The sequence below is a fragment of the Odocoileus virginianus genome, unplaced genomic scaffold (genome assembly GCF_023699985.2).
Source record: "Odocoileus virginianus isolate 20LAN1187 ecotype Illinois unplaced genomic scaffold, Ovbor_1.2 Unplaced_Scaffold_14, whole genome shotgun sequence".
Lineage (NCBI taxonomy): Eukaryota > Metazoa > Chordata > Mammalia > Artiodactyla > Cervidae > Odocoileus > Odocoileus virginianus.
In genome coordinates this window covers 54,111-70,927 of record NW_027224276.1, presented here as the reverse complement: position 1 = coordinate 70,927, position 16,817 = coordinate 54,111, and the positions used below count along the sequence as shown (strand labels likewise).

Below are 16,817 nucleotides of genomic sequence, written 5' to 3'. Positions count from 1 at the left end.
AGACAGAACAGAGCCAGAGAGACAAGAAGAGGGGGAAAGGAGAGAGTAGGGAGGGAGAGAGAGAAACACAAGAAAAAGAAACAGTGAGAAACAGATGGAAAGGAAAGGTGAGGAAGAAAGAGAAAGGGCAGTGTTAGTGTGTCTACGCGGCCTCCCCTCTTACTCCCAGCTGGTGTCAGGCCCTGCCCCTGGCCCACGCTGCTCCTCCTCCCTCCTTGCTGAGTGGGGGGTGCTTCATCTCTCTGGATGTCCTCAGTTACCTCTTTCCTCCATTGGTGGGTCTGTGGGATGGGGATGTGGGTGCAGCTCTTCTCTCCCTTTGTAAAGCCCAAAGGTTGTGTTCTTCAAACTTTTAAAACTGCCACCCATAATAAGAAATACATCTTATATCACAACCTGATACACATACACACATGTGCACATAGAGCTGAACCCAAAGTTTCACAAAACAGTACAGATCCTATATGTAATGTACCTCATTAGCTTTTATTCTATTTCACAGTGGTTTTATTTTTTTCTTTTTGGTTAACACTAGTAGCTACTCATTAAATAGGTTTCTTTATTCATAATGAAGAATGTGTTTAGCACACTCATGAACAGTAGGAAGATCAGTGTGGTTGGAACAGGGCAGGCAAGAGAGACAGTGGAAAGTTAATTCACAGAGGGGTCTGGGGCCAGATTGTGCAGGGCTGTGGGCCATGACAAAGACTTGGGTTTTTACTTTAAATGAAGTGGAAAGTATGTGTGAACATAAAGATATAGGTATGCTTGTATGTACTCATTTCTTGAAAAACTATTTATTGAGCATCTACTGTGTGCCAGGCACTGGTGACACAGATGTGAAATAAACAGACAAAGGTCTCTGCTCTTGTGAAGTTGACATTCTAGATAATAAAGAAGATACATAGGTGAAATATAGTAGGCCAGATGATGATAAGTTCCTAAATTTAAGGAGGGAAGGGGGATAGGAAGTGCCAGGGGTGGAGGAAGTTCAGTTTTATTTATTTTTGGAAGTACAGTTTTAAATGAGGTGGACAGGGGAAGCTTCATGGAAGAAGTGACATCTGAGCAAAAATATGAAGGAGGTGAGCGAGCCATGTGGATATCTGGGAGAAGAGAAGTCTAAGCAGGGGGAATTGCCAGAACAAAGGTTCTGAGGTGAGACTGCACGTGGTACATTTGAGGAAGAGTAAGGAGGTAGGTGGGAGGGAATGAGCAGGGGGAAAGTGGTAGGAGGAGAGCTCAGCAAGGTGGTGAGGCCAGATCACATAGGTCACATTGAGGACTCTTGACTTTTACTCTGAGTGAGATGGGCGCCATGGGAGAGTTTTGCAGAGATAAGATGTGATATGACTCAGGATTGAATGGGATCCTGCTTGCTGTTGTGAGGAGCATAGATCATGTGAGGCGAAGGTAGAAGTAGGGATACTACTTAGGAGGCTCCTGTAGTAATCTGGGTGAGAAAACAGCACCCCTGTGTCCCCCTGCCCTGCTTTATTTCTCTTCCTGGAATTTCTCTCTTCTGATGCACTACATAATTTACCTTTTTTAATAGTTGTTTTAATTTATTTATTTATATTGTCATATAGTTGATGTAAGTATTATATAAGTTATAGATAGTGATTCACAGTTTTAAAGATTATACTTCATTTATGGTTAGTATAAAATATTCACTTTTAAATTTTGATTTATTGCTTGCCCCTCCCTATTAGAAGGAAAGCTCCATGAGGGTAGGGATTATCGACTCACACACTCTAGAAGAGCAGTGCAGAGCCCACCGTAGGCTCTCAGTCAAAAGCTGTCAAATCAATTGGTTGAGGGACTAGGGGGCTAGTGGCTCAGGGAGGGCCACCGGGAGGCATCCAAGTAATATTTGCTGAGAAAGCAGTCTGGGCAGTGTGTGAATGGGAGGGCACAGGAAAGCTTGGGGGTAAGTAGGAGAGCTCCTAGTGTATGAGGGCTGGGTGGGGGATATAGGGTGTGATAGGATAGCAGGGCAGGTTTCCCAGGAGAGGCAGTAAAGCAGAAGCCAGAGAAGCTCAGAGCTCCTGCTGGGGCTGGGATGGGATTGAGGCTGGAAGATGTGGGGCTTGAGTGGATGTCTTTCTTCCCCCTCCCTCCCTGGAAAATGGCTCCCCTCTGCACTGTTTCTCAGTTCAATCCAACTGAGCCTGCCACAGCCACCTGGGGCCAAACTTTTCTCATGGTACCCCCAAAGTCTCAGAGCCAGTGTCAGTGGACCAAGAGAAGGTGCTAGGGCAGGGGCTTGAGATAAGTGGAGCTGGTGGGCCCCTTCAGCCCCTCAAGGCCTCACAGCTCCCACAGATCTGTGGACTAGCTGATAGCTGGGTGTGTGTAAATATGCACACACACATACACACACACACTCCTGAGCCTTGAGGAGTGGCAGGGGGAAGTGATAGAGACAGAAATTGAATGTAAGACAGAGTCAGACACACAAGTGACAGAGAAAGAGAGAGGAGCAGAAACAGAAAGATGGAGACATAGGAACATGGTGGGGAGGGGTGGGAGAAATAAACAGAGAAAGGAAAGAGGTTTACATAGAGAAGAGGAGACAGAAAGAGGAAGAAGAAAGGAAGCCAAAAAAAGACAGACAGACAGACACAGAGAAACAGAGACAGTGCAAGAGACCAGCAAGGGAGGAATATAGAGACAGAAAGGGGAAAATAGATGCGAGTGGGAGAGAGAGAGACAGAGAGAAAAAATAGAGACAGAGAGAGAGAGGGAAGGAGGGAGGGAGACAGAGACAAAGAGATAGAAGGACAGGGATAATGCCAGGAAAGGGAGAAAGATGTAGAGAAATAAAGAGACAGGGTTGGGGAGTGACAGACAGATATAGAGAGGTGATGGAGATAGAGAGAGGCAGAAATAAAGGTGGATGCAGAGAGAGGGAGACACAGAGAGACAAACTAAGACCAAGAAAGTGGATAATGTGTAGCTCAGAGTCTCAGCGAAAACAAAAACAAACACTAAAACAGAATAAACAAAACAAAAAAACATAAAACAATACCAGCAAACAAACAAAACCCTGGTGTTGCCTGGAAAGCTGGGGTGATAATATAAAAAATGAGGAGAGGGTCTGAGCATGGATGGGCAGCCACAGCCTGGGACCATCCGAGACTAAGGATGCATGTCCATATGCGTAACGTGTACACACCTGCTTGTGCCCAGATGCCCTTAGACAGAGATACACAGACACCAACACACACACTCAGAATCACATAGGCTACTTCTATAGAGACCAACGGACAGCAACCAGCTCACATATAGGGGCACTGGTGTGCATGCGAGGTGTGCATACACACACACATACACACACACACACACACACACACCGTATATTGTGTATGCTGCCTCATTCACACGGCACAGTGTACCCCTGCTTAAACACTGGCGCTTTGTTCTCAATAAGGGTATTACTGCCCCCTAGGGGAAATTTTGGAAATTTATAGGCGCATTTTTTGGTTTCCACAGCGCTGGGTGTGTCCCTATAACATTTTTGGAGTCCGTGAGGATGTCGGCTGTCTGGAGACCTGTAGGGCAATTCCACACAATCAACATATGTCTCATATCCCATAGAATTTTGGACTTGGCATGAACTGAACCTAGACTCTATTTCACTGATAAACACAGTTGTTTCTTTGATTAAATATATCCTGAATTATCCAGGAATGTGGCTGTCATGTTAAGTCTAGAGACTATGCTTTGTTTTGTGGAGTACTTTCTTTGAGTAGTTCACTATTTCGGAAACTCTCATTCCTAGACCTTTGCCTGTCATTTTCCTGCACTTTGTACAAAGGGCAGCTTCTGATTTTTCCCCTTCTCTAAATCCATGTTTACCTGTTATGTTACAAGTCTTTAATTCACTGAATCTCTTAGGGAGTGTCATGTTCAAGCATTTCTGTATTGAAATACAAATTATTTTCTTATAAATCACTTTTATTTCTTATTTATTTATATTAGAGTTAATACAATGTGGATATGGTATAAAATACTATATGTCTTCTTTTGAAATTATTTATGCAGAGAGGTTATATTATCTAAGAACTTAATGTCCAGATGGTAAAGGGGTGTTACAAAATGTGTTACATAAAAGAGGGTGTTGTATAAGGGAGGGCTAAGAATTGATCATACGCACAGACACACCCAGACACACACGCACATACACATACATGTGCAGTGGCCCACAAACCCATTAATTACAACTCCCCTAACACACATACAAATTCTTAAATCCTGAGAGATACACACACGTAAACCTACTCATTGTCACTCACACTCAGGCTCATATATACCCTTTGTCCCAGTGTACCTGATTATTCAAATCCTCTCATGTATTCAAACTCTTGCAACACAGGTATGAAAACAGTGGCATATCTATATTATCACATATACAATCATGGTTACACATGTTAACACTCAGTTACATACACCGGGATGCTCACATGCACTTGAACCCTGACACACACATATATACACACACAAACACACATATGTATGTGTATACAGACTGCCACTTGGATACCAACAGAAGAAACAGACTAGTTAAAAACTACTCACATATACACACATGTACATACTCTAACACACAGAGACCAACTGATCCAAGATGTCTCACACAGATTAGTTACACTCACCAACACAGATGTGTATACCCTAGCACAGATACACACAGTTGCCCATTCATGTACATTATGCAGAGAAGTAGACCAGCTCCAATGAACACACACACACACACACACACACACACACACACACACACCTTAGCAAAATGCAAGCACAAGCAAACACAGAGAAGCCAGATATAGTATATACAGATACACTCTCACACACAGATGTCTATACACACACCATCTTGCTCACAACCCAGATATACTTACTTGACATATACATCCTGCAACAGGTATATATCAAGAGACAAACCTGTGCAAGTGCACAGAGCAGCCAACTCTGGAACATACAGGTGGAAACATTAGCAGAGCTGCCCCGGGCTGGAGCAAGATGGGGCTCAAGGGGACCACGTGAGAAGAAAGGTTGTAAATGTCTGGACTGCTTCCTGTAGGAACATCCCAGAGAGTTGGATTATTACTTTGATTGCCACTTTTTGTTCATAATCAGTGAGGCTTTTTGCTTTTGCCCATACATGTACAATGTTTGCTTTTCTTTTAATTTCATCTCATTTTTATTTGGGGGCAATTTTTTTTTCTACAAAAAAAGAAGGGCTATATGATTGTAGCTGTTATTACTATCATATAGCATCATGTGCTCAGTTGCTCAATTGTGTCTGACTCTTTGCAACCCCATGGACTGTAGCCAGGCTCCTCTGTCCATGTGATTTTCCAGGCCAGAATGCTGGAGTGGGTTGCCATTTCCTTTTCCAGGGGATCTTCCTGACCCAGGGATTGAACCTGCATCTCTTGCGTCTCCTGCATTGGCAGGTGGATTCTTTACCCCTGTGCCACCTGGGAAGCCCTATGTAGTATTAGGTGTTCCTAAAGAGAATATACCTATTTTGTTAATTTCCTTGATTATTGCTTCTTTTGGGAAGCCCTATATAGTATTAGGTGTCCTAAAGAGAATACACCTATTTTGTTAATTTCCTTGATTATTGCTTCTTTATTTTTTAAAAAATGTTTTCTTCTCGAACATTTCAAACAGAAATGTAAAAGAATCCTGTAATGAACCTCTGTGCACCCACTGCCCAGCTTCACCAACAGTCAACTCATAGGGTCTTGTTTCACCTATAATCTCACCCAGTTCTCCCACTTTCAGAGTATTCTGAAGCTTGTATATTATGCCATTTCATCCATAAGAATTTCAGTAATTATTTCTAAAAGATAAGAACTGTTTAAAAAATATTAGAACATTTTTATTATTTTTTTGCTTATTTATTGATTTATTTGCTACTGGCTTTTAATATTTAAAATTTGGCAAATCTGATTCTTGGCAGGATTTCATAATTGATTTCACAATTAATTTTTATCTTTTTTTTTAGTTCTACCACTTTATTGCTACCAACCCATCTCCCTCCACCCTCGTGCACACATGCTCAGTCATGTAACCCCATGGACTGCAGCCCGCCAGGCTCCTCTGTCCATGGACTTTTCCAGGCAAGAATACTGGAGTGAGTTGCCATTTCCTTCTCCAAATTTTTATCTTTTATTATGTAAAAAATCTGTCAATAAACAAGTGCAGCCTGACTACAGTTGAATTGATTCATTAAAGAGAACTCTAAGCCTTTCTGAGTGCTGCTTAAAAATATAGAAGACCTAGAACTTGATTTTGGGGAAAAAAATCAATTTTCAGAAGTCACAAAGGTCTGCTGACCCCTTCAATGGTTCATATTCAAGTAGATTTAATTTTTAAGATATTTCTTTCCTCATCAAATTGGACTTTTTGATCAAAGCTGGAAAATCAGGAGACTCATAAGACAAATGCAGTAGTCTCCCCTACAAAATAATCCAGGATATTCCTAATTAAAACAATTTAATGAGGATTGTCTCAGACTTGAGTTCAGCTGCCAATTAGCCCTCTTATCCTCAGCCTAAACATCCAATCTGCACGGAAAAGTTATCAAAAGAAACTTTCCCAGTAGGCTATGTTGGTCAACAGACCACAAAACAATCTACTGCACAAAGAAAGATATGGACCTTTTGAAGCATCTAGAAGAGCAAATTAAGAAACTGGGCTCTTTTTTGAGATGAGTTAGAACATTCTTAGGTGGAGCTCAACCAGCTAGTAACAAGGTTATGCAATTAACCAGTAAAGCTAAGATGCCTGCCCAGTAGAATCTTTTATGTTAGCAGTCTGCTGCGAAATTGTCCACACATTTGAGACCAAATAAAAAAGGGGACACTTTCAATGATTTCCGTTAGGAGACACACTGATGACAGGTCAAGGGATATCAAGATAACACTAACCCAGAAGATCACTGAATCAAAGAAGTTTTCATTTTATATTGATATATCTCAGGATGTTGATTAACTGTGATTGGTTTATAGTACTGGTCAGAAAGCCTTAAGAGAAATGCCAGAAGCACCAAAAAAACTAAGGTTGAAGTACTCAAAGTGATAGACAAATATTTTGAAATATTGTGGAAACTCTGCACAAGTCTGTGGACTGATGCTGCTGTGGTGATGGCAGAAAGTTTACAGTTGGAATTTGTTCTGAAAATGCTGAGAGTCATCCATGGAGGAGCCTTAACCTATAAAAGTTTGCCCAAAGGTCTAACTGCTACTGTAAATGATGCCAGGTGAATTTAATTAGATCCAAGGCATTACCCACCCACTTATCAGCTTTCTCTGAAGCACTGGAATCAGTATACCTTTCTCTATTGTTTTAAACCTAAGTATGTAGGATATTATAAAGGAGTTATGAGCTAAAAGAAAAATTTCAGCATTCCTTTGTGAATGATTCTCCCTTTGCAGATTGGATGCTTACTGGTTTCAACACATGGCTCTTTGAGCACGTGAATAAAATACATCAAAAATTTTCGACACTCAAAGATACATGAAAGTATACTGACAAGGTTTATGGATTTGAAGCCAAACATCACCTTGGAAGAAGTCAAGTGAAGTATGGTTCCTTGGATGATGCTTAGTTACCGTTATAAGGTAATACTAAAGAAGACTTATTATGAATAGAACAAAGTCTACTTAAGGGAAAACTTCATTATTTTTAAATACTCAAAATGAAAATTTTCTGTTGGATTCAAAATTCATGACCATTTGTTACAAGAAATTTCAACATCACATTTGATTGAAAGAAAAGAAAGAGGGGTTAGATTTCAAGAAGGAGCTCACCTTTGAAGCACAAAATTCAAAGGCTAAGAATTATTGATTATTGATGAGAAAAGTTTTAATCAATTAAAAAATACCCTCTATTTGCTACCACTTACTTATGCAAATAGTTTCCTCTTGACAGTGATTACTAAGAGACAGAAGAGGTTAGGTAGCTATTCCCAACATAAAACCTGGGTCTCTGCCTGGCCATGGCAAGAATGAATGAGTTATAAAAGGGAGGTGAAAAAGGGAAGTGTGCTCAAGCAGTTGTTCCATTTCTTAAGAAAGGTTGGTAAGGTGTGAAAGCACCAGCCATATTCAACATAAGAAACTGCCTGATGCTTCAGAGAAACCAAAATGATACCCGATGACCCCAAAACTCATGCTTTTAAGTGAGTTTTCTGAACTATGCTGCTACATTTCATACATTCAAGCTAATTACGAGGGCATGAGGGCAAACTGTGCCTAAACAACCTCCATGGAATGGGTCTTACCTTTTGACATCAAGAAGAGGCAGGCCACAATGGATATTTATATCCATGTCAAAAGTACCAATGGTTAGTTGCTTTATTTGTTTTGTTTGGGTTTTTACCAAGAAGTACAATAATTATATAAATTATCTATGCTCAGCACTAAGTGATTTACCAAATCATGATGAAAATGACCATAAAATAAATCAAGACAGTCATGACTGAAGATGCAGAAGTGGTCATGAATGTTGACCACTACAGATTTGCATGAGTGAATTAAAAAGTTATGTTTACAGAAGTGAGCTCAAGTGTGCCATGAAAAAAATTGGAAAAGATTTCACTGAAAAGTTGCATACAGGGACTTCTCGGAAGTATAGTGGTTGAGAATCTGACTGCCAATTCAGAGGACACGGGTTTGATCACTTGTCTGGGAAGATTCCATGTGCCATGGGGCAACTAAGCCTGTGTGCCAAAACTACTGAGCCCATGCTCCACAACAACTGAAGCCCACATGCCCTAGAGCCTGCGCTCCACAACAAGAGAAGACACCGAAATGAGAAACCCATGCATCACAATGAAGAGTAGCTCCGCTTGATGCAACTAGAGAAAGCCCACGCACAGCAACAAAGACCCAGTGCAGCCAAAAATGAATAAATAAATAACTTTTAAAAATTGCATACAAATCCAACACTAAATAACTTCTAAAACTTGGCATTTTTATTTCCTTATCACAATTTTTATAACATAAAGAAAATGTAAGGAATTTCTTTTCCCCAAACCCCAGTACCCCGAAATCCTCTTAAAGTTTACTATGGTGTACCATACAAATATTTCACCTTCTCTGTGTGCTTGACACATTCACAGCTAGTCATATTGCATAGACACTTGCAGAGGCAAACAGATACACAGCACACAAGCAAAGGTGTACATGGAGATTCAAATATTCTCTCACATCCAGACTTACTGCATCTGATAAGTGCAATTGGATGCTCACACACATACCTCCTTTCCTACACAGAAAGAGTTAGGCATGTGTGTAGGTGTCCACCTACCAGCAAATCATGCAAAGATTTATATAACACACATATAACCACCCTTCTATAGAAATACAGCCCTAGGCACTGATACATTTGCCATTCACATGGGCACGTGCAGACACACACACCTACAGACCAAATCGTATGGACTTATAGGCTTTCAGACACAGTCATACATGCACGGATGTAAGATCTGACATTCAGACACAGGGTACGTCCTGCTCACATCCTACAGATCTAAGCCCTTCCCCACCCCAGGCTCTGACACTAAGAGATTTAAACCTACTATCTTATATAAATCCTACCCTGGCACACATACATATATACACAGTACAGACTTGCTCACACATACAGACACATGGCTCAGGCTCACTGCTACGTACACAGAAGCAGGTAGGCATGTGGAGCAATGCAGACTCATGTATACACATACACATAGCCACTGCTGCTTATAAACATAAACAGACACACTGATTCACACCTACACATACATTCACATGACACAGAACACATATCTTAGTACATGACCATAAGGCATAAATCCTCTTCACACATCCACATCAACCCACATCATCACATATAAACCTGAATACCAACCTTCTTACATTTACAGACACTCACAACATGCATACATTTACACTCTGACTATTTAAAAACCCATTTATAGTTAAAAACACACTGTGTACTGCCACAGATACAGGTATATGCACTCATACACTCAGATGTGTGTATGCTGGGAAACATACACACAGGGCCAAACCCCCTCCATCAACCTCCCAGAACCATGCTTCCATTCTCATATACCCATGGTTTTACACACATACTGGGACACATATAAGTACAAAGCCACTTTTATGTACAAACACACTCTCACATACAGCCAGGATGAGCAAATACATGTGGATACTGATAATGTGGCAAATATGCATATAGAAACTACCCCATTCACACTTGCAAATAGGCACATGTGACAATTATAGTACTGGGTAACACCATACAAGGTGCCAAACACAGTCCAAAGCACTTTTTGAATATTAACTCATCCCATTTTCATCCTATGAAATAGGCAGTATTATTACCCTACTTTACAGATAAGAAATTAGAGTATAGAACAGACTTTTGGACTCTGTGGGAGAAGGCGAGGACGGGATGACCTGAGAGAATAGCATTGAAATATGTATATTATCAATTGTGAACAGATCACCAGTCCAGGTTTGATGCATGAGACAAGTGCTCAGGGCTGGTGCACTAGGATGACCCAGAGGGATGGGATGGGGAGGGAGGTGGGAGCGGGGTTCAGGATGGGGAACACATGTAAATCCATGGCTGATTCATATCAATGTATGGCAAAAACCACTATAATATTGTAAAGTAATTAGCCTCCAACTAATATAAATAAATGAAAAAAAAAAGAAATTAGGGCATACTTGAGGTTAGGTGACTTTCCCAAAGCCACATAGCTAATAAAGGCAGAACTAGGATGCAAACTCAGATCCTGGCTTGAAACCTTACAGATTCAACTTACTCACATGTAGAAACACACTCACCTCATACACATATACAGATACACACTACTTTATCACAAGCACATGTACACACAAGCCATGTACTCAGGCTCAGGAACAGTCACATACATAAACATACATAAACACTCCATACATATACACATACATATATATGTCTGTATACACATACATAGACAACCCAGCAGAGGTGTATTTTGCCCCAGGAAAGATATACACATTCATACACATTCCCCAAATCATGCACCCCACCAAGACACACCCACACTATCAAACACACACATATGCCACCAACACACCATCTAGATAAATCCACATCACATATAGATGTACCCATATCCATAGATATACTCCCTACCTAGATATAATAAACTGTGGAAAATTCTGAAAGAGATGGGAATACAGACCACCTGACCTGCCTCCTGAGAAATCTGTATGCAGGTCAGGAAGCAACAGTTAGAACTGGACATGGAACAACAGACTGGTTCCAAATAGGGAAAGGAGTATGTCAAGGCTGTATATTGTCACCCTGCTTATTTAACTTATATGCAGAGTATATCATGAGAAATGCTGGGTTGGATGAAACACAAGCTGGAATCAAGATTTCAGGGAGAAATATATCAATAACCTCAGATATGCAGATGACACCACCCTTATGGCAGAAAGTGAAGAAGAACTAAAGAACCTCTTGATGAAAGTGAAAGAAGAGAGTGAAAAAGTTGGCTTAAAACTCAACATTCAGAAAACTAAGATCATGGCATCCAGTCCCATCACTTCATGGCAAATAGATGGAGAAACAGTGGAAACAGTGGCAGACTTTATTTTTGGGGGCTCCAAAATCACTGCAGATGGTGACTGCAGCCATGAAATTAAAAGACGCTTGCTCCTTGGAAGAAAAGTTATGACCAACCTAGACAGCATATTAAAAAGCAGAGAGAAGACATTACTTTGCCAACAAAGGTCCGTCTAGTCAAGGCTATGGTTTTTCCAGTAGTCATGTATGGATGTGAGAGTTGGACTATAAAGAAAGCTGAGTGCTGAAGAATTGATGCTTTCAAACTGTGGTGTTGGAGAAGACTCTTGAGAGTCCCTTGGACTGCAAGGAGATCCAACCAGTCCATATCCTAAAGGAAATCAGTCCTGAATATTCATTGGAAGGACTGATGTTGAAGCTGAAACTCCAATACTTTGGCCACCTGATGCGAAGAGCTGACTCATTTGAAAAGACCCTGATGCTGGGAAAGATTGAAGGTGGGAGGAAAAGGGGACGACAGAGGATGAGATGGTTGGATGGCATCACCAACTCAATGGGCATGAGTTTGAGTAAACTCTGGGAGTTGGTGATGGACAGGGAGGGCTGGCGTGCTGCAGTCCATGGGGTCGCAAAGAATCGGACACAACTGAGCGACTGAACTGAACTAAACACAGATATACCCAAAACACTCTCACACACTATCCACATATATTCACATGCACACACATCACTCAGATATACTTTATCTCTCTCCCACACACCATCCAGAGAAAACCTCATACATCCTACTTAGATATACCCACTCCCACATGCCCCACCTTAAGTGGGTACACTATTCTTTTTCTCACACACTATTTAGATGCACCCACTCTCACACACACACAATACTAACACACTCTCTCACACACACACCATCTAGATACACCTCATACATATATATACCTCATACATATATACCTCAAATACACCTACATTCAGAGGCACTCCACCCAGATACAGCCACACTTACGCAAATTCCCAACTCAGTATACCCACACTCTCACATACCACATTCAGATACACCTAAACTCACATTCCCAATCTAGAGCCCTCATACCCAACCCAGGCACACCTACAGTCTCTTTCACATGTGGTATTAAGACACACCCACAATGATACACACACCATTCAAAAATACTATACTTACAAACACCTTACCCAGATACACTCACCTAACTCAAATAGATCCAAATGCACATAATCCAGAGATACCCTACACATGATCCACAGACACCTACACATAATCCAGAGATACCCACTCACACACAAATCCTATCCATATGCACCCACACTTCTCTGTCTCTCTATCTCTCTCACATAAACACACAGAACCCCACTCACACAGCCCCAGCCAGATACATCCTCTCATACATATACGCAATATCCAGATTCATCCCCTGTGGACCACTAAGACACATTCACACCCACATGCATCATCTAGATATGCTCCACTACCATCTAGAAACGTCTGCAAATTCACACATACACATCCACCCAAACATATTCAACTTTCACACATACTGTCCAGGTGCATTTCCCCACACACTCCACTGACCAGATACACCCAATGTTCTTATCCTCTCCACACCACCCAGATGCACCCACATTCCAAACTCATACTTCCTACCCAGCAATGTCCCCCACTCTCTTCCACACACCTCATCCGATTATATACATACTAACATACATACTCAAGTATATATACACCCAGATACACAATCAAAGCTTTAACAATACACCATCCAGATATACCTTAATACACCACCCAAATACACCTGTGCTCTCACCCACCCACCATTGAGATACATTCACATTCAAACACACTCCATCCACACAGTTTCACAAACAGCCTATATGTACCACACTCTCTCACACATCATCCAGATATACCCACTGACACCCCAACACACATTCACTCCCTAACACACTCACATTCACTCCCTGACCCAATCAAACCCAAACACTTCTACCCCATCCAAATACACCTACCCACTCCTCCTACTGGATGCATTCATGCTCACACTCCCATCACACTCAGAAACACCTACACACTCTCTTACACACACACACACACACACACACACACATAATCTAGCTCCCCCTCTCTTAATCACCATCATTCAGAATACCCACCCGCCACACACATCATGAGAATAAAGCCATGCTCTCTCACATACACCACGCACACCTCACTCACATATACCCCTCACAGCATCCATAGATACTCCCAATTATATACACACTCACACTTCACCCTCACTCAGATGTGCCCAAGTTCTCTCTCACACACACACCATATTGATATACTCCATACACACTTCCAGTGCCTAGATACACTTGCGCTCTCACCCACCTACACACCATCCAAATTTACCCACACTTGAATGCCCCAGTCCAATGCACCCATACTCCCTCATACACTTACTCTACTCAGAAACACTCAAACTCACTCTTATACACATAACATAGATAGGTCCACAATGTAAAACATACATCTAGATAGCCCCTCACTCTCTCTCGCACCACCCAGATACACTCATACCCACATATCCCTAAAATATATACATTCTCACATATCTTCCCACATAGCTACACCCAGAGTGTCACTCATATCATCCTCCACCCAATAGGCCAATGGTCTCATAGTGCCTCACAAATGCATCATTCACATACACCCACATCCACACTCATCACTCTCAAATACACCCAAATGTCTCACATACAAACCCTATCCAGAAACACCCAGGGTCTCTCTTACATACACACAAACTAGATCCTTCTCTCTCTCTCTCATCAAATATAGAACCTCTTCCACACACATCCTACTCTACCTGAATGTACCTTCCCTTTTCACTTATACATACACATTTAGATCTAGAATTCTGCCTGGATAGCACAATTTGGGTGCTGTGTGTAAAAACCATTTGCCAACCTTTGATACCACACAATGCCATTTTGTTCTGTGCCTTTGGTGGTGGCAGGAAGGATGGGAAAAGAGGTCTTTGTGTTTCAAGAAATCCTTTTCTAAAGGGGCCACAGGCCCCATTCCCTCGTAGGACATCAGTCATTATTGGTTTCACTTCCTGAGTGTGAAGATGACAGGAATTATCCTGAGACCCATACAAGAGCCCAGCATATGGTCAAGCCTGAGAAACCCCAGAAGGTGGTTATGGATTGCTGAAGTGTTATGGCTTCTGTTCTCTAGGATTTCTACACAATTAAAGCCAGACATGATCTAGCAGGGTACCACTGACCCTCAGACATGCACATAAATACATGCCGGGGTACACAGAGCATAATGCAGACTCACAAGTATCCTCCCTTATCTTCCCCTTCAATGATCAGATCTATCTGCACAAGCCCAAGGCCAAATCTCTTTGCCTGAGACATGCACATGCACAAATACCTACCCTCATCCCCACACATAGGTACTCCCATGACAGTGAACATTCATACTGCACTTGGTACTGCATATGCACATCCATTTATCCTCAAACACAGACATATAGGCATAGCATATATTCACATGACATAATGCCCATGAAGGGCATACATTCAGTCACAAACACAAGTGTATACACAGGCAAATTTACGCATATGTCCATAGACAGGCAGACTCTGTATCACACCCAGTAAGAAAATGACCAAACATGACACAGAGAAGTGAGTTCCCAAATATATACATGTATAGTCCCAGACAATACCACATAAGCATATTTATACATATGCACACAAAGTGTACTCACACACACAAACACCCAGATGTGCACATGCTTATAATTTAGATGGTGTACTCATACATGGCATCCTAACACACACAGACATACACACAACTGGGCATGTACACCTATAAGCATATTCACATGAACTTAGGCTTGTACATCATTCCTCCATGCATGAAATCAGACATGAAGACACAAATTACTTACAAAACATGCTCACTCACAATTACGCACACCATGTATGTATGTTGAGATATGTTCATACAACCATATGAGAAACCATGGAAACAAAAGAAGATTCATGCACATGTGGAAGAATAGTCACATATTCTCACAAATTTGTACACCTGCACAAGAAGAATTGAGTACACAGACACACTCATGCAAAGACATCCTCACACACACACACACACACACACACTCAAATGCACTTACAGGTCAAGAGGGGTGTGTATATATACTCACTTATACTGTTCTACAACATACACTCCAAAACAAACAATGGTATACACAAATACACATATACAAATAATTGGAACTGTACAAACTGGTACAGTTTGGACACCTGTACATTCTGACAGACACACACATGGGCATATTTACACACACATACACTTAGATGTGTGTGAATACACAGGCAAATATACAGACATGTTCACTCAAGTGCACACACAGCTAATATTCACACATACTAGCATACACACATACATTCAGTCACTCACAGGCATTTCCACACTCACACATTCAAACTCACTCAGAAATTCAAACAAAATACATAATGAGACATGTGCATCCAAAAATTATGAGAAGTAGTTGCTCATGCAAACCACACTCAGAAATGCACTTGCACATAAGAGTGTACCCACAAACACAAGTAGATGTATACATGAATATAGCCATTTACCTATGCACACAGCCTTTTGTGCATATATTTAAAGGTGTACAGCCCTCAGCCATACCCATATATTCAAATGTGCACACACAGGCAAACCCACAAGATATACTTTCATGCACAAAACATGTGCATTCACATACTCTCCCCTTCCCACACAATTAGTTCTTTTTATACTAGTGCGACCATCTACACTAACATTTCCCTAATCAGATGTGGACCCAACGGTCTGTCTACAGACAATATGTTTTCAAACATGTACACACAGACATAGACATACTTCAAAATGTTGGAGAATCCACAAAGACATTCACACACAGGCCTACTCATACATATACATGACAGGCACACCTATGCAGAAGCATGTTCACACACACATACCCTCCCATACATGCATGGACACACACACAAGCCCGTTCACTTAGAAATACACCATTTAGATGCACCTATACTCATATGCACACATGGGTACACACAAATATACACAATCAGATATACCCAGGCAATCACCTAATAGGATATGCACACCTAGGCATTCTGAAACCCTCATATTCATACACATACAATCAGACATGTAC

At 41.3% G+C, this 16,817-nt stretch overlaps 1 protein-coding gene across 5 annotated transcripts in view; it reads right to left on the bottom strand.

Moving 5' to 3' along the window:
• GPR173 (G protein-coupled receptor 173) overlaps positions 1-16,817 on the bottom strand; it is a 70,467-nt gene that overhangs the window by 3,211 nt on the left and 50,439 nt on the right. The window contains exon 3 of one of the 5 annotated variants that reach the window (XM_020885779.2): positions 4,902-5,077. The exons of 2 other annotated variants lie outside the window; for them this stretch is intronic. The gene's annotated coding sequence lies outside the window, so the exon portion shown is untranslated. 2 more of the 5 variants (XM_020885777.2, XM_020885781.2) reach the window with 2 other exon arrangements.